The following is a 26353-nucleotide window of genomic DNA, read 5'->3' on the forward strand; positions in this document are numbered from 1 at the left end:
CAGCATTTCCTTCCATGCAGTCCCAAATCTGTCCTAAGATAGCAGGCCAGATCTGAGCAGTTCTTTACCTTGGGAGGGTGTTTCTCTCCACCAGCCCGGCTGCCCTTACGTGACGGTGCAGAGTTCACTGCAAAGCCTCGGTGTTGACATCAGGAATATGACAGTCCTTATCCGGCCACAGACGTTTTCAAAAGCGCTGGCTGGTGGCCTGAGGTACCTGAAGCAGTTACTAATTGTTTGATGATGACGCAAATGACTGGGTCCAATTTCAGCCCTGCTGCCGGCTCCCGGGCAGGAATGACCTGCTCGGCTATTACTGCTCTCCATATCCTGGTGAAAGGCAGGTAATGGCAGTAAATTCCCCAGGGGCTGAGCTCCTGCCATAGGTAAGTTATATTGAAAGGGGGGTTTCATTTCTTTTGGTGTGAAATACTCTTTGCTCTGCCCTTTTTTTCTGATTAAAATATGTGGCTCTTTTTTTGTCTCCTCCACATTTTATGTAGAAATTGTTTCAGATGCCTGTGTAAGCATAATTTCACATGCTTTTGCTATTATCCAAAGCTGTTTAAAATCATATTAAATGGCTTAAAGATTCTCCTTTTTGTCCAGGTTCCTGGCCTAACACTCCTGTAGCAGGCACATCATACAAGATTGTTTCACCAGGACTTGTGAGCTGTCCTCTGCACTACTGGCGACACTTGTGGAAAACTGCTTCAATATCAACTCAGTATCACATGGCTTCCTATGTTTTCATAAATGTTTCCACTTCTGATTTGGTCATTTATAGCAGATGCCATCTCATGTCCTTTATGCAATGGCCAAAACATAAGACATATCCTGGGTATTAGTGGTGGGAAGCACCAGACCACAGCCTACCCAGCCCGGCTCTGTGACATGGCTGTGCCTACTCTCCCTGTGTAAGATGGGATAGTAATGGGTGGATTAAAAAGCTTTCAGAGTCTATCAGCTGCCATTCAATTCCCATGATTAATGAGAGAGAAGTGGGTCAGAAACACAGAACAGAGGCTGGAGAGGTCCCCTGGAATCACACCAGATGTACCAGTGGTCTTCTGCTGCAGTTGGCTTGTGTGGGGTCAGTTCTGAGAGGCAGCAGGCAGGCAGCTGAGGGAAGGGCTCTTGCATGAGAGGCTGAGGCTGGGTGAAGTATCCAGAACAACTGTGGGAGATATGTTCTGTGTACAACCCTGAGAATATTTTCTGTATGGCTTTGTCACCTATGTGGTTAGTCAGTCCCGTCCAGGCTTTTTGCAAAAAAAAAAAGAAAAGTGAAGAGAAAAGAGAAAAATAGCTCCTTGTTTTTAATGGTAATGTTTAAAAATAATATAAAACTCTCCTCAGTGGCCAAACCACAGAAATTGCCATGCAGATCCAAGAGCAGGTGTGCCTCCTGGAGCTACTGGAACAGCATCAGAAACCTGCTAGATCCCCAGTAAAAAGTGTCCTCTTAATTCTGGGTCAAATTCTGCTCCAAATGTGGTTGAGAGCAAAACTCCTATTTACTTTAATACTTGCTGCCTTTCATCTGTTGTTTTTGGAATAAACTGGGATCAGACCTGAGAAGTGCACACAACTAGTGTCTGTTAGGGCAGAAGGAAGCTAGTGATGCTGGGAGAGGTTTGAGAATGGAGAGGCTGGTATGTCCCTGTTCTTGGGAGGAGACCTTTCACAGGTGTAACACAGCAAAGAATATTCCTGGTCTTTCCGCAGGAAACTCAAGTTATAGCCTTCCATTTTCACTTCATATTTTCCTTAATTTCACCCACAGGCTGCTTTGGATATCTGCAGCCAAATGCTTGTGTGGCACTGGGCTCAGACGGTCATTTCCACGGGGCTTTTGTGTTGCTCCCTCCTGCCAAAGCAGTGGCTCTGGGGGAGCCATCCCTGTATGTGCTGTTGTCAGTGTGATTAACCCAGCAAAACAGCCTGGCCTCAGCTATTGAGCTGTCCCCCAGTGCCTGAGTAGGTGCTTCTGCTTCATTGGCTTCATGGAGCTTCATGGACTTCAGGCTTCACTCAATAAAAAGTATCTACCTTCTTCAGCCTGGGACATGAAGGATTTCAGTCATTTTTTTTGCTGTGGAAGTCATCCCATTCCTTCAAGAACAGCAGGCTGACTGGATATTTTCTTGCATTGTGATGGAAATAAGGAAATAAAGAAGTTAAGTTGTGTGCATAGGCTGCTACAGGGTGTATTTCCAAACTGAAATTCCTAATCATACAGCCAGTCCAGTTTTTGGGTCAGTGTGGATTTGGGATGCTAAGTCATGGTTAACACAAATGTCCAAATAGATTCAGACCTTCCAACATTCTTCTATCTAGTTGTACCCATCACAGACTTCAGAGATAATTGACCTATTATTCAGTGGGAGAACTCCTTCCCACCCACTTTCCTCCCCCCTATTTCCCAAACCATTCCCTCTCACTTAAAGCTTTCCAAAACTTTTAAGACTTGATACTCCAGAGTGCTAAGCACCCTGGCCCTGATTCAGTAGAGCACTTCCACATAGGAATAATTTCATTTGAAGTCAATGCAATTATTTGCATGCTTTAGTTGCTTTGGAGCGAATTGCTCCATATTCAATAGGGTGGAGTCCACGGAGTCCTTTCCTGGCTGTGTCCCTGCTAGACAGGGAGGAAAGCTACAGTAGCTCTTTTCAGTCCTTGCCCCACTGGAGAACAAAATGAAGCGGCACCAAGAAAGGGTATTTCTGGGCAGGATGGGGTTGTGGTTCACTAATGCTGTGTTGTAAAAGGCTTGTTCTCATTGTAGTCTTATCAGAGCCTGAGAGATTATTCTTATCAGAGCATGTAACAATATTTTATCAGCTTGAAAGATGATTCTTTTATACCAGGGTAGCTGTAAGCCTCTTAAGACCTTTCCTTTTATTTACTTCTCTGCTGCACTTCTCTGCTTCTCTTCAATCAGCATTTGCCCTTTGATATGAAAGCTCTCAATGGAATGACATTTGACATATAACATTGTGCTGGAGGTGTTTTGCAGTGTTATATACCTGGATATGTGATTTAGGCCACTGCCTCTTAGTTTGCAACTAGAAGTACATCTCAAGAAGGGCTCCTGTGCCTGTTTTAGGAGATTTGGCCCAGCCATGCTCATTCCTGACTCACCAGGCTGGGGGTAGAAAATAAAAGCTTGCAGCTGTGATTTTATCTGTGCTACTTCGAGCTGCTAGTTTGTGCTCTGGGGTGAGCTGAGCAGCTCTTTGGGACATCCTCCTATTACATATGGAGTCCAGAGCAAGACTGAAACTCCTGAGTCCTCCTGGGAACGGGTACTTTTTAAACAACAACAACAACAATAATGATAATAGTTCCACTGTTCCACCTTCTGTGTCAAAATGCTCAACCTGGCCAATATCCACATCCTCGCCTTTTGGTATCCCAGTTTGGAAACCTCAGCAGGCTCCCTGTCCAGTCCATAGAGAAGTGGTGTTGGAATGGCATCAGCTGCTCTGGGCCTCTTGTGAAGTCTGTTTGTGTTGCCAGGTTGTTACCTTTGGTTTCAGCAATGCAAGGGGGTCTATAGGATAGTTTTACTCTGCCTGTTTCAGTAAGAATTAAGCTCATATAATCTCAAAGGTGATGCTGCAGGCTCAGAACCGCCAGGCAGGGATGGGAGCTGCAAAGGGCTCCCAAAGTGGTCCCCAGAGGTTCCTATGTGAAATGTCCAGCACAAAAACAGAGGGAAAAGAGTTGTATCTGCACCAGCCACAGGAGCAGGGCCAGAGCAGGCTCAGGGGCATGTCCCCTGGGCAGGCAACCTACCTCACTGCCAGAGTGGTGCCTTGGTGAGAACAGCCCTGGCCCTGGGGCAGCAGGGGCAGTGCATCCTTGGGGGCTGTCCCCCTGGGCAGTGCAGATGGGTCCCAATCTCCTGGCTGAGAAGAGAAAGGCTGACTGCAGGGAGCAAGGCTTGGCCCTTGTCCTCCGGCCCTGACTCCTTTTGTTTCTTAGCTTAGCCAAAATCAAAGTGACCAGCCTTGGCTGTTCATGTTTGCAGTGTAAATGAGGACACAGAAAGCAGTGTGAGTACTCAATGGTTTTATTTTATCACATTCATGCTCTTCTACTCCCTTCCCACACGCAGACTACGCATGGAGATTTGTCTGCTTCTGTTGGTGCTGCACATGTGGCAAGCACAGCCATGCACTGAGTGAATGCCAGGGCATGGTACATGCCCATGTCCAAATGACTTGGCAGCTAGAGAGGGTCTGAAATGTCCCTGTCACAGCAAAACCCACCTCTGCACCTTCCCTCTCACTCCAATCTTACTGTGCCAGAACCAGAGAAAGGGCAGGGAAAGTGCCATGGTGAAGGGAAAAGGAAACACAGGAAAACAACTGAAGGGAGTTGTCTTGAAGGAACCACTCTCGTTCCTCTGGAATTTTCAGCAGAAAATCAGAGCTTGTTTCATATCAGAGATGTGAATGCAAGGCACATGTGTAAGGGACCAGACCACAGGTTTGCTTGGCTCTGGGACTTGTTCCTGCCCCACAGCAGGGGCAGTGAGACCAAGATGGTGAGATCAAACCTTCCCCTTCTGCAGTACACTCAGCTGAAGGGAGCAGCCTGCACCCCACTGCTGCTCCCCCAATGCTGCCAGTCCTGCGGCCAGGTGACAGTGCATCCTGGCAGGGCTTGTGTGGATTGGGATCATGCCCCAGCAGTAAACACTGAGCCTAGTGCTGCCCCAGGCACAGGCACGGGGGCAGACTCATGATCCTGCATGGCAGCAAGGGCCTGTATGCATTTTTGGAAGTTTTTTGGAACTATTTCTCCTGAGGTCTGTGCTGTCTGGGTGCAGTGCAGGTGGCAAAACCCAGTGGCAGTGGGGCTGGTGGGGCCCTCACACCCCAGCTCCCTCTCCCCTCACTGGCAGTGCCATACAGGTGGTTGTGCTAGAGCTGCTGCCTGATGCACCCTGAATTTACATTGTCTAACCCTCCCTATTTTTGGCCTGTTCTTGGCAATTTTTAACTTCACCAACTTCCACTGAGAAAAAATGCCCAGTGGACCCTCCTCTCCCTCCCTTTCTCTTTAGGGCTTCTTGTCCACAGATGGAAAAAACATGCCAGTGCATCCCACACAGCCGTGCCAACTTCTGTAAATGGGGTCACAGTTCACAGCAGCTGCACTGGGCTGGTTTTGCTCATCTTTGCTCCTTGGCACCCTGCAGCCCAGGGTTTGGGCTGCCAAGGAACTGCTGCTGACCAGCTGCCTGCCCTGCTCTGTTTCTTGAGTGGGAGCTCTGTTGGCCCCCAGGGCTGTGGTGAAAGCATTTGGGGTTGTGGCTGGAAAACTCCCCACACACAGGCACCTGGAGGTAAACCGCCCAGATGTTTGGTTTTTTTGATTTTGTTATTCTAAATTCTTTTTTTTTTTTTCTTGAAGACCTGAATTTACAAGCTAGCCTCGTGGGGATTTTTTTCAGTTGGTGTGGGAAAGATCTGTGCTGTGGAGAGGAAAGGGTCTTGTCCCTAATTTCTGAATGCTTAAGGCTGGTGAAAGTGGCAACAGGACTATGTTATTCACTGTGACTACATCTACCCCTCCTTCTGATGTAGATAAGTCTTCTCCACAACAGACCTGAGCTGCTTAGGAAGGGAGTGATCCATCCAGAAAACCCTTTTCACATGGTCTTAATGAGGAGCTGGATCAAACTTTTAAGATAGCTTGTATAGTTTTTTAACAGAACTAAAGTCTAATCTAGAAATGACATTGCAAATTGATATTATACTAAAGGAATGACAAAGCATAGCAAAAAAATTCCCTGTACCTCTCTAATATCCAGCCGAAACATAAAATCTTTGTTTCTCTTGTAGTTTTGCTAGGACAAGAGGCAAGGGACAGAAACTGGAACATAGGAAATTCCACCTGAATATGAGGAAGAACTCACCTCACTGTGTGGGTGACCAAGCACTGGAACAGGTTGACCAGAGAGGTTGTGGACTCTCCCTCACTGGAGATATTCAGAAGCTGTCTGGACACAATCCTGAGTAATATGTTTGGGGGACTCAGACTGAGCAGGGAGCTTGGACCAGATGACCTCCAGTGGTCCCTTCCAACGTTATCCATCCTGGGATTCTGTGACTGTGGTACCAGCTGTGCTGCATTTTGCCAGCACTGGTTGCATCATCCCAACTGCAGACTGACAGCCTCTCTGGCCAAAAATCCCCCAGCCTGGTGATGTGTACCTGGCCTGTGTGATGTAGCCATAATGTGCTCATCGTTAATGTTTCATGCAGATATTTAGATTTGCATGAGCTTCACAATCACATTCAAACCCCTTGAGCTGCTGGGGCACTCACAACTTACTGTGAGGGGCTGGGGCCCTCAGCAATTTAGAGGGTGGAGCCCATCATCTGGCTTTAAAGTAGCTCCTTATGAATGTTCTAGACTGAGAGCAGGGGGACAGTGGCGCTTCCCACTGCTTGTACCCAGGGGAATAAAGGGAAGTGGGATTAGTGGGAGTTTTCAGAAGCCTCTAACTCACCATACAGCATAAATATCTTCAAGGGTTTGCCCTCAGGTGCTTCTTAAAAAAGCAGCTGGGTTAAAGTGGCTTTGCTAAGTTTGTTCCCATGAATATGATTTTCCCCAGGCACACTTTTTACATATACCTGTTAGATAAAAGCTACCACACAGTAAAAGGAAAACAACACACAACCCTCTTAATTAAAGATATCAGGGCAAGGAGGCTCCTCAAAAAAAAAAAAAAAAAAAGGTGATGTGGTTCTAGTTTACAGGGCCCTGAGAAATAAATCTTCCCATGACTTTTATGGTGGTCCCCCTGGTTCCTGCACAGAGCCTAGGCTCAGTGGATGCTGGCAAATCATTGCCCACTGATGGCAGGCATTAGAAAACCTAACTTAAAAGCTCCTTCTACCAGTCTGTTTTCTGGGGCTGGTCCCTCTGGGTGTACCCTGCCTGCAGCCTTGTATCTGTTTCCCTGCTTAGCTTATCTTCCTGCCTATCCAGTCCATGCTGGGATCCCACTGGCCCCAAACCCTGTGGGCTTTTCCAAATGCATGATGTATTTTGGAGGATGAGCTCCTTTTGTGCCAGTGATTATGGAATGCCTCTCTCCTCCTTAACCCACCCTTGTTCTCTGTAGGGTTTCCCTGCTTTTCCCTTTCCCCCTCCCCAGGTGTGGATGGGCGGTTCAACTCCTCTTTGGCAGAGGTGTGACCCCCAGTGTGGGAAGCAGTAATTTTTACATGGCTATTCCTAGCTAGCCAATCATGGACTGTGGAAATGATCCTAAGGGGTTCAGGACCTGGGACAAATGAGTAGCTTACTTTGCCAAGAGCACAGTGTGGAGGAAATGGAAGCAACAACTAGTGCCAGAAAAACCAACTGCTGGATGTGCCGGATTTGTGCCAGTTAGTGCAATTTTGCTGACAGCTTGCTTTGATGTAAACTCATTCTTGTGAACAAGCCTGACTGAGATGGTTTGAAAGCCACGAAAATTCTGTTGTTGAAGATTTGAGAGCTGCAAAGGCTTTTTCTTGTGTGTAATGACAGTACCATACTGTACCCATGCGATATGCCTTTCAAAGTATATCAGTCTGGGACATTGTGGAGGGAGGGAAAAGGTGGAAGGGGACGATGCATTTACCAGGTAGAGGCTGCTAAGCACTAGGTCAGAAAAATCTGTGTCTTTTTGGATGTGATTTTGTGGTTGAATGGGAGTGGGTTTCACTGTGCTCTCCTGTCTACCCTGCTGCAGTTTGTGCTCATGGGGGATTTTTGGGAACGATACACTGGTATGGACAAAAGCAGTGCCTCGGTAGTGAAGCAGTGGACCTGACCAAAATGCCTGATAGCAAACAGAGTTACGAGAGCTGTGTGTGAGATCCAGAAGATAGGCCAGGCCTAGAAACCCCTTGTGAGAGCGACAGCGAAGGCTTATCTCGCTCTCCCATCAGTCTGCCGCTCATGGGAACCCGTGCAGCGCAGCATTTATTCCGAGGGCTAGTTGTGTAGGTGGCCGAGCCTGTTATCGCAGGAACGCAGCGTTAGTCATGAGAGCGGGCTTGCCAGGCATGCCCTGTGCATGCGCCTTCCCGCGCACTGCCGGCTCCATCCCCTGCCAGCTTGGCATGGGAATGCGGCAGGATGGGACTTGAGTCTGCAAGGGAACGCCGCTCCGGCAGCAGCCAGCCAGCGCTTCGGCTGCATTTCCATGTCTAATTCACATTTGAATTAATGCAGCCTATATGAAGGCACTTGCAGCTAACAAGTGGTTGTGGTTTTGTTTTGTAAATCGTTATCTCACTCCCAGATCAATCAAACTGCTCTGTGGCCGACAAACAGAGTTAAGGTGCTACGGCTTTCAGATGTGCGCAGCTCCCAGGTTGGGTGCCCAGCTCTGAGTAGACCTTCAGTGGCTCTTGGAAACACAGATCCCCTCAAGCATGATGAAAGTGGGTGCAGTAAAACAGAGATCCAAAATGACAAATCCCTTGGGTTTAAACCTTAAAATCTCGTCTTTCCTTGCATGTGGGAAAAGTAACTATGGATGAGGGGTAATAGAACTGTACTGTTTTGAGTCCTGGTTTTACACAAACATGACTGAATCCTAAAACTTTTTTGCCTGTAAGGAATAAGAAGAAATGTTGTGCCAGTTGCATAGCTCCTAAGATAATTTAGCCTCCTTTTGGCTGTTCCAGTGGCATTGAAGCAAGTAAATGTAGTCTAGACTTTTCAATACAAGAAAGTGTAGCAAGTCTACTCTGCTTTGAGCAGGTTCCCCAGTGCAGCTGTGAAGGAGGGGGCTGAAGGATCCCATTGCAGGGAGTTGTGAGGCTGTACTGAAGGAGGCAGAGGCAGCTTTGGTGGGTGACACACATCTGAAGCCTGGTTTCAACCAACACCCTGATTTGTGAAGGCATTCCCATCTGCTGCCATGCTGTTAATTTACCTGAAACACAAGTTGCCAAGGTTATTTAACTATCATTTTCTTGCTACATATTGATTTTATTCTGTTGCCTGAAGGTATAGAAATAATTAGCAAAAGAGTCTTCCCATAGCATTTATGCAGTTAATTAGAAGTTTTATCATACAGAGCAGTCATGTGAGAAAAACAGCACTTTAGCAACTCAGGTGCTCTCCTCCCAGCTGATATGAAATGGCAGGTCTCCATTGACTCCTGCCAGCCCTTGTTGTTTTACAATAGCAGCAGGAACATGCTATGTTCCAAAAGACATAGGAAACACCAATGGCTTTTGTTTCATGAGCACTTGGAGACCCAGAATGTGCTCCAGGGAAGCTCTCACTATTTAAGCAGGCTGTAGGGTAATTAAGGTGATTTGTTGCAAATCAGTGCACTGTTCCTCCACATTTTTTTTTTCTGTCACTTTGGAAAGGGGCTGGCAGTTCTGTTGCATTCCCGTACTCTTCACATTCATCTAGAGTGTGGATGGTCCAGACCAGTCAGGATAACAGTTTGCCTCTGGGCTCAGGAACTCTAGGGCTCACCATAGTCATACCAAATGCCGAGCCCTGCATTGCATCTCTGCTGAGGTTTTTCCTGTGGAAGGAGGGCTTTCCATGCATTGACCAGCTTTGTGATGGCAAAAAAGCCTTTCCTGCCTTACAGTGGTAAGTCTCTAAGTCAGATAGATCAAATGTCATCCTTCTTCTCCTCTCTCTCACACTGTGGATCCATGCAGAGTGTCCCAGGGGAAGGTGACTGACATAGGGCACTGTGTCTGCCTCAGGAGGTGGCCAGTTGATCACCTCCACTGACATCTCTAAAATGGTCTCCCTGGCAGGGACTGGCAGCATCTGGTTTGTGGCTCATTGAATGGCAGAGACTGTGGGGTTGCACATTTGTGTGCCACACCTGAGGGTGACAGTCACAGATCAGCTGTCTTACGTGTGGCTGCTGCCCGTGGACTGTGCTTGCAGGTGCTGCTGGGAGAGGGAGAAAGGAGCTGTGACCATGTGTATGTGTACACAGAAGAGATGAAAAACAAACTTGCACATGCCAGTAGGTGCTTTGGGCACTGATAATGAATATCTCTCTTGTAACTGAGTAGCTTAAATCCAGCCTAGAGAGAATAATGTTTATTCCTGAAAAGAAGGTTCTTCAGCATGATTTTATGGCTGCAGTCCAGCATCTGATATCTGTTTCTTAAACTGGGATAGGAACATGTGAATCCTGGACAGGAACTTGACTGGTGGTTAGATGAAGTCTCACCTCCTAAAAAGTGGCTCCTGTAAAGCTGGGAGGAAGCATATGCCTTTAGTTCTGCAATCACCAGTCTGCTTACACGGTAACTTCTTTGGGTCTGGGTGTTGTGTGTTTTCCTATTGTTTCCTGCAGCCTCAATTTAACATGATGCTCTTCTAGAGGGTGGGAGCTTCTCTGCAGAATCACAGCCATCAGAGGTGCCAGGGGTGCAGGCAGGCAGACCACCCAGGGGGGCACAACCCTGTGGTGGGCTCTGGAAATCTTAGTCACCTTCTGGATACTCTACTGACTCCCTAGGGCTGATACGAGCCTTTAAATTAGATGCCTAAAATTAGCTCAAGATTAGTATGTGATGATCCTCCCCAACCCTTCACAAGCACATCTGCTTTTTAACCTCACTCGCATTTTTATTTGGCTGGTTTTGGTCTGGTTTTTCCAGACAAAGGCTTTTTTACCTACAGTCAGTATTGTGAAGCAGCTCATTCTTGGGGAACTGACATTAGGTGCTGTCTGTGCCTCAGGAGGCCACTGACAACTCTGAAATGGCCTCCCTGACAGAGCCTGGTGGTGTCTGGCCCATGGTTCATCAAAGGGTAGAGACTGTGGAATTTTGCATGCCACACTTGGTGGTGACAGTCACTGATCACCTTGTGGGTGTCATGAGCATGTGGAGCATCTGCAAATCACTGGAGGAGCCTGGAACTAGGGATCATCTATTCTGTGTGCCTCAAGATAGGGGTCTGAGATGCATATTCAGTTTGGACAATATTAGACAGTACTTTAAAAAGCAATTTCTGTTGCATCAGTGGAAAAAGAGAAATTGTGCTTGTCAAAAGCCCCATCCTCTTAGATATTTATCAGTGTGTTGTCTAGCTTAGATAATATATTCACTTCATAGCTCAAAGCTAATATTGTGTAAAGAGTGACGTTTCAATCTTGAACAAAAGGACCTCTAAGTTCAAAACTCAATTTTAAGCTGTAATTGTATAAGAAAGAGCTGGATTATAAATTGATTACTTCTTCAGAGAAGCCTTATTTTTTTGCCTTAAAATATCTTGATAAGCATATTGCTTACTCAGTTATAATTTAAGGCAAGTTCACTTTGAACCAGCTGTGCTAAAGGAAGATATTACCATTGCCTGCCCACTGGCTTCTGTGCCAGAGGGAGGAAGCTGCAAGTGCAACAGCCCTCTCCGGTGTGTCGTGGTGGGATCCCTGGGAGCATTTCCCAGGAACAATCTTCCTGCCTAGAGCAAGCAGCTGCCTCTGGTGGTTTGAGAGCTTGCCCTCAGCATGAGGTGCAGGGCAAGCTACTGGGCAGGAAGACAACACGAAGCCCTGACTTGATCTGCCAGCAAAACCACTTGTTATCTGTAACCCACTGGAGATGAAAGCAGCCCTGTTTAGCTGTTTAAACTCTTGGAATGAACCCATTGGGGCTGCAGTGTGTTAAGGAGGAAAGCAGGTTATGAGCATGTTGTGGTGCTAAGCTGTTGAGCTGACACAGCAAGATGTGGAAGTCTCGTCCTTCCATAACTCCAGACCTAGAGTGGACTGTGATGTGTAGCAGCGGAATGTACCCCAAGCAGTTTTGGGCTGGAAACATGAGAAGCTGCTTCTGTCTGCAGCCATGGGAAGGTGCCTGTTTGTATTTCTAAATGGTGAATGAGGAAAAGGCAGCAAATCTTCAAGTGCCTATGGTAGTTTAAGAGGACCCTGAGCTTTCAGATATTTTAACTTGCAGAATGACTTTGCATCTGATGGGAAGCAACACTGATGTCTTTGTTTGGATTCCCATAGGCTGTGTGACAAGTCTATGAGGAATGCCAACCAAAGCCATTTGAATTCTTGCCTGTGATCCTTATGTATTTTCCTTGTTTCAGTGTCAAACAAGATATTTCACAACTCAGAGTTGCTTATCTTGTTTGTGATGAAAGCAGCAATTGTGTTGCTGGGGAGTCCATAGTTTCTCATTATTGAATATATAATTTCTGGGGTTGATCTTTGACCCTCTCTGACCCTAAGGTACTTGGGAGATATCACAGCTGCATCTTGCACTTTTCCTCCTAACTGGTATTCTGGGTGAGGCTTTCACAGTTAAGTTTTAGCAGGAGCAAAGAAGGGGAGCACACTGGAATTTCCCTCTACAAGTAGCTAATCAGGAACCAGTGGTCTCTATGCATCTGAAACTAATTTTTGGGTGGGAGATTCCTTTCCAGATAGCAGAAGATGTCATGGTTAGAGTCTGTTGTCTTCTACTCAGAAGTCACATATCAAGGAGTTTCCTTTTCAGAAGATGCCTGGAATGCAAACTTTTAAAGCACATTTTGATGAAAGGTCATAATTTATCACAGCAGGAAAATATATCACTTGGTAATTGAATTAAAATCAAAACTTTTCATGCGTAGATGCTTCTGAGGGAGAAAATAAGCTGGCCATAGCAAACTGGGATGATTCAAACTATCTCAACACTGGCCTAATGAATTTCTGACTCAAGGATGAACTTTCCTCCAAAAACACACAAATTTGCAAACACACCTGTGGATGTGGCAGGTGGAGAGGCTGAAATGCAGCCTGCTGCTCTGAATGCAGATCTGCCTTGAAGCAGTGCTCAGGCTTGATTCCCCTTGACAGCTCTTTCAGTGGCTCTAATGTGCTTGTGAATCATGAGGCTATGCTGAAGTACCAGCACCATGACAGAGAGGGAGGAGTGGGTTCTGGCAGGAGCAGAGGATGGAAAAGAAGAAAATGCCCAGTGGGTTACCAATCTCATAACTCCATTATTTCTGATAGGGATGGTGTTTGTGGGATTGTTGAAGGATACCTCATCTCTCTCTGGACATGCCTAATGTGGTTTGCAGGAGTTGCTGGTCAAAGTAAGGCCAGAGAACTTCACCCTGACTTGACGAATTGCTTCCATGAATGTTCTGCTCACTTCCCAGAGGTGGTGAAAAATGCTCTCATCTAAACCAGATTTATGCAGAAAAATGATCAGGCCTTGCAAAATATTTAATCATTGCAGCAGATACATCTGAGTAGTTTGGCAGACAATAGCAGTTTTCACACTCTTATCAAGAGCTTTGGCAGTTGTATAACTGGAGAGGGAAGAGAATCTTGGAGCAGCAGCCATAGCAGCTCCTGATGAGGTGAGGACAGTGGCACCAGAGCGGTGTGCAGGGAGAGGAGCCAGACCTCCGCAACATGAAGTGAAAGATCAATCCAAGCTCAGGAGCTGTGCTGTCGGCCACTTTCTTCTCTTATTTCCTTTAGTAGCAGTCCAATGAGGCCCACACAGGCCTGGAGTTGCTCCAGGAGCCCTAAAACCTGCATGGTGGGGGAGCAGGGGGTGGAGTACTGTCCCTTCATCCTCTAGCTCTTTGCCTGGCATGCAAGCTGCTGGTGGACCAGGGATCACTTTGTGTCCTGCTTCAAACCACCAGCTCACCCTGAAGCTTTTCTCTTCCTCCTTCCTTGCATGGGAAGGGGTTTTTATAACTCCCTTTCAGAAAAGGATTGGCATGGTGCATTGTGGACAGCAAGCAGGAGGTGAGGTGACAATTCCTTGAGGTGACAAATCCTCCCTCAGAGCTTGTGTTGCTGTAGCAGTGCTGGAAGTGCTGCCTGCTGACTGACAAGAGCCACTTCCTTGGTCCTGCCATGGAGAGGAGTCAGGCACTGAGCTGAGGAGAGCAAGAGACAGGATTTTGCAATGGAATGAGCCTCGCTATCTTCTTTTGTGGGTGTGCAGAGCAATCCCCACAGATCTGTTGAGTCAGTCCCATTCGCAGTGCTTGGCTGCTGGAGAGCCTCTGCTTGAGGCCAGGAGACTGGCATGATACACAGGCAAGTGCAGGGAGAAGGAGGAGAATTAGACTGAGTGTGAGGTGCCAATGTGGGCACTGCCAGGCTTTGAAGGGCTTAGCTGAGCTCCTCCATGAGAAGGACAGAGATCAGACCCCCATACACCAGCTGCCTTGCTATGGATGCTGAGCAGTACATTCCAAAGCAGACTGGTTCAAGGATATTTTTTCAATATTGCACTTACCCTGCCTTTTCAACTCACACTTTCTCTTTCTGATGTGCTAGAGAAGTGCCTTGTGTGTAGGCAGGTTCCACCTCTCATACCAGGATGTTCATGTTACTGGAAGATGCTTTTTTCCCCCAGCTCCAGCAGGCTTCTTCAAATCCAGTGCCCATTGGAGGCTGTTTAACTTGCACAAAAGGGTAAGAAAACCCCAATTCTGTCTGGTTTTAACCTTCTAAAATAGAAGAATATCCATCACTTTTAAAATTAATAAATTCCTCCAAAGGAAGAAGTGACAAGAACAAAGGGAAAATCAGTAACTACCGAGATGCTTGACTTGGTTGAATCACCCAACCTGCTTTTCTGAAGTTAGTTTACAACGCTGCTGAAATCACTTACAATAAATATGTCTTAGAAAAATGAGAGTGATCTTCTTGGTTTCTCTCTCTCTAAGAACAGAAAGTGCTGTCTGACAAAGAACATCACTGCATGCTACTACATGACGTAGGAGACCCTGGTGAGCCATCTTGCTGCAAACTAATTTGGGGAAGAATTACTCAGAAAGAGCTCCCTTGAAATAGGTGAGACACATGCACGTTTCAGCTGCTTCCTAAAAGCAAGAGGTGTCTGCACTGTAATTTAAGAATAGCTGGTTCATGAATCAGGGTTTCCCCAGAGATGAGTTACTCTGATTGTCAGGGCTGCTGCTGCTGGCCCAGGTAGAGCTGCCATGGCTTTAACCTTGCACAGAGGTTGTGCTCACAGTTTTAAAGGCAATAATACCTCTGCCATCTGATGAATGTAAAGAAGCTGACAGTGCTTCAGCACTGACTAGGGAGTAAACACATTGAAGAGGGATCCTCTGATAGAAAAATTGGTTGGCATGTGGGCAGGCTGCAGTCAGTACAGATGCCACCCCAGCCTGGAAGAGTGAAGAACTCTCCAGGAACAAGCCTGTAGGACAATGGGCCCCATCCCATTTCCTATTCTGATCTTCAAAAAGTGAATCTGGCCAGAATTTAGTTTTAGTTTTTAGGATAGAATCTGCTTTGGGGTATGAGTCTTTTAATCTGTTTTTCACAAGACATTCCCTAACCTGCTGCACTGGGGAGAAGACCATGCAGGGAGCAAGATGCTGCTGAATATTTCCTTCAAGATGCTGGTGCCTCCTGAGCAGTGCTAGCTCTCTACATGCAAGGCTGACTTTTGGAACATTGTCATCAGTGTTACATTTTTGTACTTATCCTTTCTGATGGTTATCAGTGTGAGTGCTTGGTGCACACTGGCTATCTATCTGTCTGAGGTTGAGCAGAATGGAGTAAATCAGATTATTTCTGGCTTCTGGTGATGTGTGTCACAACCTCAGCTATCCATGGGTTACTTGTATTTTGCCTCATGGTGCCAAAATGGGATTTTTCAGTGTTAGCCTTAAGACCCCACAGGATCAGAGCATCCATGAGAAGCAAGCCTGTGAAACAGAAACTTTCCAGCAGCTGCTGCTTGGTGTGAACTACTGGAGATGAGTTCACCTCTGATTCACTGCCTGCTGTCCACAAGGCTGGCTCCTTCCCAGCCAGAGGTCTCTGCTCCTTCCCTCTTCCCAACAGTGGAGCAGAGACAGGTCAGTGGGTCCATACAAGCTGCTTTTGAATGTGTAGAGTTGAAATGATACTCTGGAATACATTAAATTGGAGTGAAAAGGAATGGAAGTCACCCAAGGCTGAATCAGGAATTGAAGAAAAATAAGGGAAAAATGTAAAAACAGTGCCTTTGCACCAAGTCTGTTAAATTCAATGCACTTTAAAGTAGTGAAGAGCTTTGGAAAGGTGCCATGAGGTCCAGTAGTGTGAAAGTGAGCTGAGGGCAGGGTGTGGATTATGTAAGGAAAAATAACTTTAAAAAAAATTATTTTTATGCCTTTACTGGAGACATTAATACCTGTGCACTGGGTCTTGTTATTTTTTTTGTCTTGTTGAAATGCTTTAAGGAGAAAATACACTTCAATTTTGAAGTAACCTGTGGTTTTAAGTAATAAAAATATTTTCCAGTCCAGTTGCTGAATAGTTTGTAGTGACCTGAATTTCAGGTACAATTGAAATTATTTCAGTGACTCTGCAAATGTAGAAATAAGCCAAAAGTTTCCATCTATGCAAAGGAAAGCAGAGGAAAAAAAAATAAACAAAGGACTTTCCCAGACTTATTCAATTTCTTTTTGGTGTCATTTCATCTGATATTTATTTGAAAATCAAAACATGAGAGCATGTGTACTTCCTGTGCCTCACATTACTGCTGGTTTAGAAGGACAGGAAATGAATGTTTTCCTATTCAGTTACTACTTTTGTTCTGATTCAAATGTTAGCTGGTCTACAGTGGATACATATCTGTCCAGGCATTTATGTTTTGTTCCTCTTCCACTTTTTCAGTTTCCCAACCTGTATTTTGCTTTAGAGTTTGTAGTAGGCAGGCTGCTGCTGTGTGCCCAGAAACCACAGGAGTGTGGAAGAGTAACAGACCACACACACCACACACATGCTGATGTTTTTATGAAATCAGGTCAATAATTTTCACTCCCTCTTGCCAGCAGAGGAAGATGACGTCTTGTATTGTCATAATTCTGAAAATCCCCTGTCGCTTTCAGCATGAATCAGAAGAGAACTGTTCCTGTTTGTGGGGCAAAAGCAAATTTCAAATGTCCGTGTGCTGCAGTGAGATGAAGTTGGGTGGGCAGTCTCACTGCCCCCAAACAAGGAAGCCAAAAATCTCCATCTGATAGCACAGGCTTATTCTTATATTCTGCTCCTTAGAGACTGGGAAGGGCACAAGGCAAACGTGAGCAAGCTGATGATGGCTGGCTGTGCACAGCGAATATTGATTTGGGATCTCTACCCATGAACTGTAGCCCTTGGAGACGTGTCTGTTCCCAACTGTGTATTCTGAAACTTCAGTGTTTATATAATAAGTAATTCTTCAAATTACTTCCTTAATTCTATTGTTTAGCTGGAGCTAAGAGTTTCACATTTGGTAATAAATGTCCAAGACCTGTCTTACAGGTGTGGGTTTGAAACAAGGACCTATTCTATTGCTCATTTTCTGCCAAAAGTTGAATTGCAGGCCTGTTTTCAGATATCTTGTTAGCCAGCACAGGTTTCTGGCTAACAGGTTACTATGAGTATTTATTTCTTTGGTACTTTTTTCACCAAAAAGCATGAAGGTATGTTTATCCTTTGGGAACTGTTCCTCCTTTCCACAGAAACCCATGTGCTCCTGCTGACTCAAGTAAGCTAAGGAGCTATCCCATAATTTTGGTGAAAGGGCTGAGAGCCTGTGTCTGGATCAGAGGGACTTGCTGTGCTATTAGTTATGGTTCAGCAAGGCTTTTCTTCTTCTGGTCTGTTTTGCTCCAGGCCAGATGGGTTTAAAGACTTATGATGTCTGATAGCACTGCTATCAGTCTCCTCTCTTGTGCATTTAAGTTTGGGGAATGGGGAAGGACTGTTTGATTTGAGAAAGACAGCTCCTCTGTGTTTTCAGAGCTTGACTTCAGTCCTCTCATGATGGCAGCATGAGATGTTTTTGGTTTTTGAAGTGTTTCAGGCAAGAGGTGCCTCTGCTTGTGGCTTTACTCTGGTCAGGGCTCCTTTCCATGTCTTTGTGGTGCCACACTGTCCTTGGCATGACCAGTGGGAACCAGGTGGGCATGCAGCCTGTCTGCCAGGCTGATGAGCCCTGGCCCTTTCTGTGCATACACAAAACACTCACAACTTCTGCAAAGATTAGAACAGGTTGTCTAAAGTCACAGGGAAGGTTGGGGTGGGGGGAAAACCAGAAGTAAATCTAGACCTTGATATGCTACACTGGTCCAAACCCACAGTCTTTCTGTCTCTTCTCTGTTTGAGGAAGTCCCTTTCTTCCTTTGCAGAGAGCATTTCCTTCTGCTTGGGGCTTCTTGAGCAGTGGAATCACTGCTGCCGGTCACTAAACAATGTCTGTCCCCTCCTGGGGTGAGGGCTACCAGTCAGCTCTCTCTCCCTGTTAAAAGATTAAGCCCCCTCCTTATTTTGCTTTGTGCTCCTTTCATTGTGAAACTGATGCCAGATGAATTTTGGCTGTGTCCCTATTGGCATGAGCTTTGTTTACAAAGTCCCCATTAAATGTCTGTGTATACGAGAAGTCACAGCTGGAACTTTTCAGGAAGCCTTGGACAGCATGAATGAAAGCCCATGCTGCCTTCCTAAGTGCAAGCTGGGGGAAAACTCCTGATGAAGAAAATATGAGCTCAGGGAGGGAGTGGCAGCTTCTCCCCCAAGGGCTGATGGAGGATTGGGAGCACATACATGACCCATAGAAAAATATGTTGGTTGCCCATGTCTGTCTTGTCTGTCATACAAACCTAGCAGGGCTAAATCTGCATGGGCTGGAGTTAAGCCAAGAGACCTGTGCTTGGGATGCCTCACCAACAGCAGCCGAGCTGCTGGAGCCTGGCACCGTGGTTTCAAAGCTCAATGTTCTCTGCAGTGCTGTTATTGATCAGAAAAGAGAAATGGGATGGCTTCAGGCTGGCGGGCAGCCACGTCTGCTCAAGAGTTTCCTGGGAAGCTGATGGTAGCTGCCAGTGCCAGGTCAGCTCTCCTGGAGCTACTGCTCACATCCAGCAGGATTGTGCAGTGCCTGGACAGAGCAATGCTACGCCACGCCTCGGGCCTCTAGACATTGTTGTCCTACAGATAAATAACAGGGTTTGAGCTGCTGATGTTGCTTGTAACGTTGTGAGTCAGGTTTTCCAAAGAGCATGGTGCTGAGCTATGGAAAAACCAGCCCTGTGTTTAGGTGTCTGCTGGACTGCTGAGCTCCTGAGAAATTTTGGTACCCTGCTGCAGGAGCTGCATTTCCTTGGGTGCCATGGCTCATGTCTTCTGTCCAGACCTAGCCTCTCTGGCCCTGTGCTGTATCCAGGGTGTGATGGCCCAGTTCCAGGTGAGATCACACTGTCCCAGTGTGTCATCTTCCATACGTGGCTCTCACAGGGACCAAAGTGATGGCACTTCTGGGGAAGTTCCTGCCTGTACTACTAGGTGACATCAGGCAGAATTGGCTCCCTTGTGTACCAAGCGATTTCTGCTTAGGACTGTATGTTTATTTTTAAGAAGGGAAGTACAGCTGTACATTTTTCACACTGCATCAGTACCGAGAAAAACCGCAGAGATGAATGGGTCACAGGACAAACCCCAAATCTTCTCTAAATGATTCCAGCTGTGCTTCTCTTTTTACATAACATTGTGGTGTAACATTTTCACTCCTTTTCTGGTTTTCTTTTTGTTTATTTATTTTTTGGTTTTGCTTTAGGCCATGGACAAGGTTCAGTGGCAAATTTCAGAGCAAGCACTGCAAGCCCAATGGGCTGCTCGCAGCCTTCCCCATGCCTACAACCAGCAAGTGAGGAAAACTGCTTCATGCATGCAGCTATGTATGGGGACCAGCTACTTTTTTGGTCACATCTTTGCTCTGTTATGTTTTCCCTTACCCTCTATCATATTTTTATTTCCCATTTCCTCCTTTTTTTTTCTGTGACTTTTAAATGTTGTTGATGGATGGAGGGATGGATGGATGGATGGATGGATGGATGGATGGATGGATGGATAATGTAAGGGCTCCTTGTCTGCTTTTTCCTTTTTTTTCTTTTTTAAATGTGATTTAAAGATTTCACCACCACCACCTCTTCTTTCACTCAATGCTGCTAAGACAATTTACAGTGAAGCTGGGTGGTGGCTTTTAAGGCAATGGCTCCTAGAAAATCTGTGAAACCAGCAGGAATGTTGCCAAAACCATCTGCTCACTACCCTGTAGTAACAAGTTTAATGGTCCCCTGGTTTCTGAAGCTGAAATTGAGTTATGATGGAGAGCATCCTCATGGCCCCCTTCCACTCCCTGATGCAGCAGTAACCCTAATATGGTCCATACGCATCCTTGGGGGGAGAAACATCTGCTGTGGATCCTCTACCACCCTGCATGCTGACCATGGACAAAGAATGATGAGTTTGATGTTTTGGGCAACTTGTTATTTCTTTTCTCTGAGGAGAAGGCTGAAGTTCAGGTGAAAGCTACTTAAATAGGCTGGGAATGGTTTGGCTGGACAGTGCCCAGGTGGAAAGGGACCTGGGGGTACTGGTTGAAAGCTGACTGAACATGAGCCAGCAATGTGCCCTGCTGGCCAAGAAGGCCAAGGGCATCCTGGCCTGACTGACAGAAAGAGAGGACACAGTCTTAAGCTGCACCAAGGGAGATACAGGTTGGTTATTAGGAGAAAGTTTTTTACAGAAAGAGTGATAAAGTTCTGGAATGGCTTGCGTGGGGAGGTGGTAGAGTCACCATCCCTGGATGTGTTTAAAAAAGGATTGGATGTGGCACTTAGTGCCATGGTTTAGTTGAGGTGTTAGGGCTGGGTTGGACTCAATGATCTTGTAGGTGTCTTCCAACCTCGTCATTCTGTGATTCTGTGAAATAAACCCTGTTTGTCTGGCTGCCACAGCAGCTGTTCCTTTGAATCAGCTGCTTCTTTGGAGGGGGAGGAGTGACCATGAAATGGTCAGTAACCCTACGGGGCAATGAGCTGCTTGGGATGCCAGATGTGAAGGGTGGAGATCTGTCTGGGCCTGCCTCTTGCATGCTCTGGCCCAGGGCCAGGCTGGACACTTCAAATGCTGCTTGTGGAAATTGTGGGAACTTGGATTGTTATCATTTGAAGTGTCTTCTGAAACTGCTGCACGAAGGTCCAAACTGTTCGAACAACAAGACTTCAGACTACCCCCTGTGGCTTTTCCCACCAGGAAAAAAAATTAACCTTTTTAGTTTTGTTTAGATAAAGTAAATATTTATGGTTTGGGTGTTGGTTTGCATCTTAAGGTTGTGTATTTTACTATAGCCCGTTTATAGGAAATGAACAGATAATGTACTGAAATATCATCATTTGGAAAGAAGATTCCTCAGTAGTTTGGTTGGCTGTGACTGGGGCATGGAAACTTTTGCCTTTCGACCGTTTTTACCCCGACCCAGGGAATTGTTGAAATTGAGACTGAGTTGTCAGATTGTGAAGCTGCTCCGCTACAATTTTCCAAACAAACCTAGTTGTTATCTTTGCAGTGTGGGAATGTAGTGTTTGTTTTCGGATCTACTAGATGAGGAAGAAAGACTGTTTGGCCCAGCCTGTAAGCCTGCTTAAGCCCTTAAAAACTGATTTCAATGGAAATGGTCTGACTAAGCATCCTTTGAATGCCAGAGTATGGTGTTAGCTAAGAGGATGTAGACATCTCTTGACAGTGCAAACAACATCCTGTCTGGAAGATGGCATCTAAAGTAAAACTGCAGTTCCAGATAGTGCATGTGATGGACTCTCAAAAAGAGACATGGCTGGGGAGAGTGTGTGCTGTGAGGATAGGCCAAACCAATGGGAATTCTTTTATATCACCCAAGAAGGTGCTGAAAGGGTAAGGAGAGCAAATGGCTTTGTAGATTAAATAAGTTTAGTGGTCTGAATGAAAGTAAACCTGTGAGGAGGTGAAATGCCAAAGCAAGATTACACCAAAGTAATGATTTATCCTGTTCTGCAGACCATGGTTATTAAATGGGCAGATTCTGAAAATGCTGCTGGCTGGTCTGTAGTGATGCTGCATGACAATGTCAGCAGGGAGTGTCAAATCTCCTGAGTGCACGCTCCTGGGAGGATAGCATAAAATGAGAGTAGCACTCCAAGTTCATGAGAATTCAAGCAAATGCTGAAGCTATGCAAAACCACTTTATTTTCTTTGGCAAGATGAACTCTTGAGAAGATATGAAAGTAAGGACCCTTTTGATGGAAGGGAACAAAACTCAGTGTTTCAACTAAATTTATCTTTTTTTTCCCAGAAAAGGCAGGAAGAAGCAACTGAAAGTTTAATTTTCAGATCAGATGTTCCATTTTTGCATTGTTAGTAGGACAAATGCTCTCAAAGAAAGATATTTGTAAGTGTTGCAGGTTTGCTTACATTATTCACAACATTGTATACCCTTGTTGTGTCAGTCATGCTGAGAGATTCCTGTTTTTAAGATACCCAGTTGCTCAGCCAGGAGACTAATCTCAAGCAGTCAATGAGTGCCTCCCTTGCATCCTGTCAATGTAAAAGATGTTAATGTAAAGAGTGCAATTGAATGAGAAGTATGGGCTCCTTGTGGAAAGAAAAGTTAATTTCTCAATTAAATTTATTCTGCATCTTTTCAGGTGAGCAACTAAATTGACTTGTCACTCTGAAATGTTTATTTTTATGTCAGTAAAAGAATGCAATAAGAATAAATTTAGAGCATATGTAATTGAAATAACTCATTTAAAAAATAGATCAAAGCCAGAATTTAAAATATTTGATGTTGGGACAGGTTTATAGGTGTTAACCAGAGAGCATAAGCCTGGTAGATTATTTTCTTTTTGTTTTCCTACCTCGTGTGTGTCTGGAGTACTGTGGGAAGAGGATTACTTATAAGGGGAGAGGGATGTTCAGTGTATGGGCAGAAGGCTGTATGGCACTAATATGGGTGGACTTATCTCCAAGCCTCTGTATTCCCATTCAGAGCCTGATCCTCAGAAACAGGATCTGTCCACTATCTCGTAGTACCTTGACATGACCCATGTTCTCTTAGGTTCTAATATGAGGCATTCAGCAATTGAAAATCTGGTTTTGGAGAATATTTTAGATTCTCCCCAACCACCCCACCTCCCTCCTTTCCCCCTGCTCCATGGTTCTTGTTCTCATAGCTTCTTAATCATTCTCCTCTGCCTTGGCTTCCTGAAAGGAGCCCATCTGCTCTCTTGCACTGCTTTCTGTCTGCACTGAAACCACAAAACTCAGATTAGGCTCTTCAAAAGCTTTACCAGGCTGCAGGAACTCCTGAAGCAAATCTGGGCCCGTTTTAATGCAAATCCAAATACCTTTTATGGTTTTGTTTCAACTTGACATTTTGATTCTGAGATTTTTTGAGCTTCTCAGACCCTACGGCTTTATGTGAAACCCAAAGGGCGTGAACTTACATGAACTAAAATGGAAAAAATATTCAGATGGACCCACTGAAAACTGAAACTACGTTCCCACAACTGTGCTTAATAAACTGCTCTGTTTTTCTCTTAATTGCAGAAGTGGTAACTACTGTTCCACAGCTAGGAGTTGCAGCAAGGCTGAGTTTACAGTTTATGTGTATTGGGTATATTAAATAAGGATCCTGGTAAATCATGGGTAGTTTGTCTTCTCCCAGCTGGCAGTCAGTAAATAGGGTGCCTTCTCTATCTCAGTGGAGCAATGAGAAAATCAATGTTTTCCCCTGCCAGGGTGTGCTGCCACAGAAGAGATGTAGGCTTTTCACTGTGGGTCACTCACTCTGTCACTTCCAGGAAAATTGCAGGGTGACCTCTACCTCAGTCAGCCCAGCTTTGACCACGCTGGGAAAGCCCTGGTACTGCTCTGGCTGAGCACCTCCACCACCTCTTCTACTTTTTTTTTTTCCTCGTCACATGGTGGCTGTGCCAGTCAGCCGTAGGGAGCACGGCCAGATCCCATTGACCATCTGCTGAACTCCCTCCGTGAGCAGGACACACCAGCTGTGGGACACGTGTTGCTGATGGAAAATGGGAGCACCAAGGCACTCATGGATTGGTGCTATCCCCCTCCTCTGCTCAAGCTGCTATCTTCCCAAGGGACAAATGCCCCTGGGGATTGCCCCACAGTGGTGGGATGGGAATAGGAGAAGGAGAAGGAGAAGGAGAAGGAGAAGGAGAAGGAGAAGGAGAAGGAGAAGGAGGTGTTCCTTGACTCAGGTATAAGTAGGGCTGCTGATGGGAGAGGGAGCAGTGTGTGCTCCAGTCAAGCTTTAGCAAGTAATCAGGGTCCTGGTTCTCATGGTAGTAGCCAGTTTGGCCCCAACTGACCCAAGCCTGGCTGCTCTGTGCAAAGAGCAGAACATCCAGCATCACCCCCAGTGCCTTCCCTCTCCACAACAAAGGGTTTCCAAAGCTGTTCAGATGTCTCTGAGAGGACAAGCCCATGTTTCTTCCCAGCCTGAGTGGCTGAGCATGGTGCTAAGGAGCTGTGTGAGATGCACATCGTGGAGGAAATGGAGCTTGTACAGGGCTCTGGTGACCTGTGCTGTCGAGATGTCTTGTTGGACATCAAAAACAGGATCAGGATCTGTGATCCAAATCACATGTCCTGTGTTATTGGTTAGTCCTGTGACTCAAAATTGCAAGGTCCTAGTAGCGCAAAGGATTTTAGAAATTACAAATGGTGCCATGGAATTCTTTCCCTGAGTTCTTCTCTGCAACTCTGAACCATAGCAACTTTTCCTCTTAATTCAGCTTGTCAGATTGGTACACCCATCAAGGTTTGGGGACTGGGTCTCCAAGAAAACTCCAAGATAAATGAGAAGAGCTGGAAGCTCTTGGCACCCTGAAGTTCTCTGTCCTTTTGTCAAACCTGCTATGGGACAGGAAATTCTGTCCTGGATGCTGCAGTGCACAACACTCCTTCCCCACCCATGCCAAAACACAGAGGGCTCTCAAAAGGATTTTTAGAACTTGAGAAACAATTTGTGATACTACAATGAACCTTTCCTCCTCATTGTTTTGGTAGTCCAGACTGCTTTCCCTGCCAGAAAGGTCACAGACAAGTGCTCCCAGCAGGACAGGTGGGAGCAGAGGCAGAGCTGTGGGAATACAAGACAAGCTTGGAGAGCTGTCCTCACGTCTGGGCTTGGTCCTGCACAGGAACCCTGTTCTGGTTTTGTTCCTCAGGCTTCAAGCACAAGATGATATGGCAGGCCTCATTAAACGAAAAAACTGGTAGTAGTGGGTGCGTTTACTTCTTCTTCTTCCCTTTTTTTTTTTTAATTTAAAAAAAAGACTGAAAGCCTTGTAGGGAAAGCTATTCTCAAGCTCTTACAGGGAAACCCCATAACCTGTACCACTTCCATATACAGGCAAATGGTGTTGTACGACCTTTTGACAACATGTTCCCAGTGAGACCTTACTGACTATAGAACATGGAAAAACCACTGTGGAGCCGGGGCTGTGAATGAGACCATGCTCGGCCCTTGGTTTTCACATTTTTTAAGAAAATGTGTGTGTGGGAGTGGAGGTCTGCCATTTCAAAGGCTGGTTCTGATTTTGTATGTCTGTGTCTATGGGAGAAGTGAGCCAATCCACACCTAGGAAAATGAAGCCTTTTGAAATGAAGCTTTCAAAACCATCAGTTAAGACTTTTTATGTTAATTAAAAGATTAATATAATTGAGTTAAAGAGCATGCAGATCACAGCAGCCTATTAGGGATATGCTATCTGCAGTTTACATATGGTTACTCACTGAAAATATCATACGTTCTGTGAAGCGAAGAAGGTGGTGAGGTTAGTTATGGGTGGAGTGGAGCAAGTTGTCCTCATTAGTTATCTTGTGGTAAAAAACACAGTCACCTTATCTCTTCTAGGAATTTACTATAGGCTTGCTAATGCTTGGTAACCAGCTTGTTTTTGTGTTTTCTTTCAATCCTTTCCCACCAACACTTTCCCTGCACTAGAGGCTTTGTTTCTGAGAGTTACCCAGCTTCCACAACCACACTTTCTCCACATTAGGTCATTGCTGGGACTTACTGCTTCAGAGGCCCTACAGCTGGTAATAGACACAAGGAATAAGTGACTTTCCCAGGGTGACAGAGGAAAGTGAACCTAGGCATTCCCACTTAAGTTACTTAGAAGTGGTTTATTTTGGGTTTTTTCAAACCCTCCATATCACCCTCTCACCCTCTGAGCCTTTTTCCCCAGGCCAAGCAGTTAGTTAATACAGTATCCTTTAACACCAAAGTTTACACAGCTCCCTAGCAAATTTTTTTTTTTTTTTTTTTTGTAATAGACAGGTGTTAAAAAGAGCACTTAGTCTTTCATGGTGTGGGGACAAAACTGCTGATCAGTGTCTCTCCAGTAATACTTCAATTTACTTTGAACAAATCCAAGAAATGGTTGTGGCTTGACTTTCTTTCTAAGAGGTTTACAGACTCCTCATGTATGGAGAGAAAAATAAGGGCTGCAT

General features: G+C 45.6%; 1 long non-coding RNA gene across 1 annotated transcript; it reads left to right on the forward strand.

The window, feature by feature from the left end:
• Nucleotides 1–262: 262 nt before the first annotated feature.
• On the forward strand, nt 263–2194 carry LOC120513392. The gene is made up of 2 exons (XR_005630263.1): nt 263–386; nt 610–2194. It is a non-coding gene; the product is annotated as an uncharacterized LOC120513392 (long non-coding RNA).
• The last annotated feature ends 24159 nt before the right edge of the window (nt 2195–26353 follow it).

Source organism: Passer montanus, unplaced genomic scaffold (genome assembly GCF_014805655.1).
Source record: "Passer montanus isolate IOZ18808 unplaced genomic scaffold, ASM1480565v1 scaffold80, whole genome shotgun sequence".
Taxonomy (NCBI): domain Eukaryota; kingdom Metazoa; phylum Chordata; class Aves; order Passeriformes; family Passeridae; genus Passer; species Passer montanus.